This window comes from Humulus lupulus, chromosome 5 (assembly GCF_963169125.1).
Source record: "Humulus lupulus chromosome 5, drHumLupu1.1, whole genome shotgun sequence".
Lineage (NCBI taxonomy): Eukaryota > Viridiplantae > Streptophyta > Magnoliopsida > Rosales > Cannabaceae > Humulus > Humulus lupulus.
The window spans coordinates 65,236,879-65,241,360 of NC_084797.1; the positions used below are offsets into that span (position 1 = coordinate 65,236,879).

Below are 4,482 nucleotides of genomic sequence, written 5' to 3' on the forward strand. Positions count from 1 at the left end.
TAACATATTTTCCAACTGACCAACTTGTATCTCAAGATTCCTGATGGATGAGCGAGTTTCTGTCATAAATTGAGATTGAGAGTTGGTCAGAGTTAACAATGCAGCTTGTAACTCATTTGTCTTCTCTTGAGCAACAGGTAGTATCGATGGTTGTAATGGTGCATGAGGTGGAGCTTGAAGCATAGGATGTTGAATTTGTTGAAGACCCTAATTATTTCTCCATGCAAAATTAGGCTGATTTCTCCACCCTTGATTGAACAAGTTAGAGAATAGATTATTAGCTTGCCTATTGAAATTTCCCATCATATTCACATGTTCCATGGGAATGGAGTTGTTCATCTCAACTACTATGCACTGCTCAAATGGGAGGACCACCACAATTATGACATACCGCTTGGATTTGCATGACTTGAGTGGCCATAGAATTTTGTTGTAGTTGCTTGGTCAATGATGCAACCTGAGCAGTGAGAGCGGTAATAGCATCCAACTCATGCATACCATCTCCCTTCTTATTTCTATCCCGTTCACTAGGCCACTGATAGTTATTCATGGCCATTTCTTCAATCAATTCATAGGCCTCATTATCACTCTTGCTCATGAAAGCACCACCTGCTGCAGCGTCAATAATGGTGCTAGTCGTCCCACATAAACCATTGTAAAAATTATGGACTATCATCCATTTTTCAATCCCATGATGAGGACACTCCTCAAAAACTCCTTAAACCTCTCCCATGCATCATAAAGAGACTCTCCATCAAATTGAGAGAAGTTATTAATTTCCCCTATTAACTTTGCAGCCTTGGATGGAGGGAAAAATTTAGCAAGAAATTTCAGAGCTAATGACTCCCATGTAGTAATTTAATTGGCTTGAAGAGAGTTCAACCAACTTTTAGCTCTATCCGTAGTGAGAACGGGAACAATCTCAGTCTAATAGCATCATCAGTGACCCCATTATATTTAAAAGTTCCACACAGCTCCAGGGAAATTGGCTATGTGTGTATTGGGATCCTCAGTAGGGAGTCCACCAAACTAGACAGTAGACTGGACCATTTGTAGAATCGCTGGCTTAATTTCAAAATTATTGGCTGTAACTGTCGGTGGTTGGATGCATGATTGTACTCCAGTAATAGCGGGGAGTACATAGTCTCTGAGTGTGCGAATTGCTGGCTAAGCAGCGTCCCCATTCAACCTATTGCCCTGTTGTTGGGCCATCTCTGCTAACTGTTTATGCTTTATGTTCTGTCTGCAAGTCCTCTCAATTTCAGTATTAATGGGCAAAAGATTGTCAGTCCCTCTACGTCGCATATACCAATTAGCCACTGAAATTAAGATTGTCAAACACAACAGTTAGAGACAATTAACACAGAAAAACCAAATTAGAATAAAAATTAATTGTATTGATATTAATAAAAATCAATCTCCGACAATGACGCCAAAAACTTGTTGCGGATTTTATAGCTACGCAAGTATACGTAATCGCAATTTGTAATAAATCTCGATAAGAACGAGTATTGTCCCACGAAGACTGATTTATCAATTACCAAATAATTAATTTCTAGTTTCTATTTGGCTAATGAAAATTAGAATTTTTTTAAAACTAAAAATAATGAATAACAAAATTAAATGAAGAACAACAAAGAACAATAAACTTGCAATAAACTTGACTCAAATATATATATATGAGAAATTAGAGATTCTAATCTCCTCTACTATCCAGTTTATTATTCATTAATGCAATCACAAAGATAATTCTTCTCATTAAGATGAAAGACATGCAAAAACGTTAAATATTCGAGTTAAGAAATATAAAACTCGACCTATTGCAAATTCTCTATATTTCTATGAGAAATTTAAACAATAAGAAGCAATGAACTCAGTCCTAAATCACATAGACCAATTTGATACTCTCGTTCTAAATTGAAATCTATGTCTATTCAATTTTAGCATATCCAAATCTTACTTCTCAGATTTGATTCAAATTCATAAATAGCATGTAAAAGGTACGCAGTCAATCACATACACAATAAACACAAATTTAATAAATCTTAGATGAAGAAGAAATAGAAAACTTGCATTAATTAATAATAAAGCTTCAAGAGATTCAATTAAAAACCATAAATTGAATTTAGTTCATGTTCATCACTAAGAAATCCATAAACATGAAATTAACATAAACTAAAAGTAAAAAGAGAAGAAAAAAAACTCTAAATAATTGATCCAATCTTCATCCAAAGCACTCCTTAGACTCTTCTCCCAGTCCAGATCTACAAAAGTGCCTCCTTTCATCTCCTTAATCGTAATTTAAACCTAATTAATGTTTTTTAAACATGAAATGACCAAAACACCCTTAATTAAAAATATGTGTTTTTCTCATTTGTAGACATATCCTGCGGTCGCAGGACGTCATTCCTGCGGTCGCAGGACGTCATTCCTGCGGTCGCAGGAATGCCCTAGAAATGAGAAAACTCTTCTGGAATTGCGGCCGCAAGACACCCTTCTTGCGGTCGCAGAAAGTGCTCCGAAACATCGTTTTCCACCAATTTTTGTCATTTTGTTGATTTTCCCACCATGTTTCCACACCTAAGTCACCTAAGCCCTTCGACACCTAAAAACATACAAAAACAAGCGTAAAATAGAACAAAACAAAACAAACATCTAATACTTTACCTGAAAAACACATAGATAATCAAGTCTAAAACTCATTAATCAATGAACTTACAAAAGAAACTTAAAATTTGAAACTTGACATCAATGATTTCACCTAAAGAAATTGCAAGTGAGATAGAAATAGACCCTAAATTTTGTGAAAAAAGTGTGATTCGTAGGAAAAAGAAATTTGATGACAATATTGATGATGATATAATTAAATCGCCCAAAGATTCATTCTGGATTGATTATTTTCTTCACATGATTGGCAAATTATTTGTTCACTCAAATATAGATTTGAACAATTTCAAGTGTATGCAAATATTTTTGGTTTTTTATTCAGTGTGAAGAAACTAAAAGCATTGGATGAAGATAGTTTAAAAGAACACAGTTTAAATCTTGAGGACATTTTAAAATACAATGAATTATATGATATTGATGGTTTTGATTTATTTTCGGAATCAAAAGTGTTGAGGCAAACTTTTCCAAATGAAAATAGCAACTCGATTGAAATACTTGATTACATAAAAAAATATTAATTCTTTTCCAAATGCATTCATTGCTTATAGGATATCACTAACCATTTCAGTAACCATTGCTTTTACAGAGAGAAGTTTTTCAAAGTTGAAATTGATAAAATCATATTTAAGATTGTCTATCCATAAATAAGCTGCTAATGATGTGGCAAGGATTCTCAACACGTGGCAGACACGTAGCAGAGATACGGCTCGCCTATCGACCAGCATTATTTCCACATGGAAATATCACGTTTTATATACGACCAGACTGGTCGTATACTCCATTCATTTATGTAAAGATCTATACAGTTGTGATGATATCCAAGAAATCTCTTCATTATAACCTACAGATCCGTTTATTAAGGATATATATTATTTCCTAATTCATGTAATCCTTCTTGAGCCTATAAATACTCAAGAAATAGCTCAAGGAGGGGATCGGTTTTTTCTTTCGGAATTATAGTACTATTATCCGTGGTTTGTATTCCTTTCTTCTTCTAAGGTCTGTGAAACTCAGGAACCCTAGTTCTTTGATCACACCTTTGGAGCTCAATGCTAATAATAGTATCAAGTGGACGTAGGTCATTACCAATCACTGGGGCCGAACCACTATAAGTCTTTGTGTTCTTTATTTTTCCATTAGATTATTTTCTCAAGCTCTATATTACTTTCCTATCATTTTCTAGACTCCGTGTCGTTGACCAAAATCAGGGCCAACATTCTGGTGCTTTCATTGAGAGACTTGAATTCAAGAAAATCTAATGGCAAAGACTACCAAGAAGACTGGACAGGCTGCTGCTGCACCATCCCAGCCTCCTCCCCCAAATATGGCTGAAGACGAACCTCATTTGGAGTTCGATGACGAGGAAGTAGACTTTTGAGACCCTGAAGACAACACTGGGGGTGTTAAAGGATGAGTTGGCCGCTCTAACGGCCAATCAGGAGAGTGTCACCGAGATAATGGCGTCACAGCAGAGAGAGATAGAGCACCAGCGCCAAGAGCTGAGCGAGAGATAGGCGGAGATGGACTGTCGTCAAAGGGATGCCATGGCACCCCTTGAAGCAGCCCTCCAGTTGACTAGGAATCAGGCTGCGCCTGCCTCGCAGCCTGATCAACCCCCAAGTGGGCCACCTCAAAGAGGTCCCAATCCTAGCCCTCCGCTCCAACCAGCAAGCCCCCAAAGGCCGGAGCAGCCACCAATGCCTCAGAATGATATCCTACCTAGGGATCCTGAGACGCAGCCTCCGTCCCAGGCTGGTCGAGGTAATCCCCCGCGCCCGAGGCAGAATAGCGCCAGGCAACAGCCCCGCAGCCCTA

At 37.4% G+C, this 4,482-nt stretch overlaps 1 non-coding gene across 1 annotated transcript; it reads left to right on the top strand.

Moving 5' to 3' along the window:
* The first annotated feature begins 686 nt into the window (after positions 1-686).
* LOC133781239 (small nucleolar RNA R71) lies at positions 687-792 on the top strand. The gene has a single exon (XR_009870026.1). It is a non-coding gene; the product is annotated as a small nucleolar RNA R71 (small nucleolar RNA).
* The last annotated feature ends 3,690 nt before the right edge of the window (positions 793-4,482 follow it).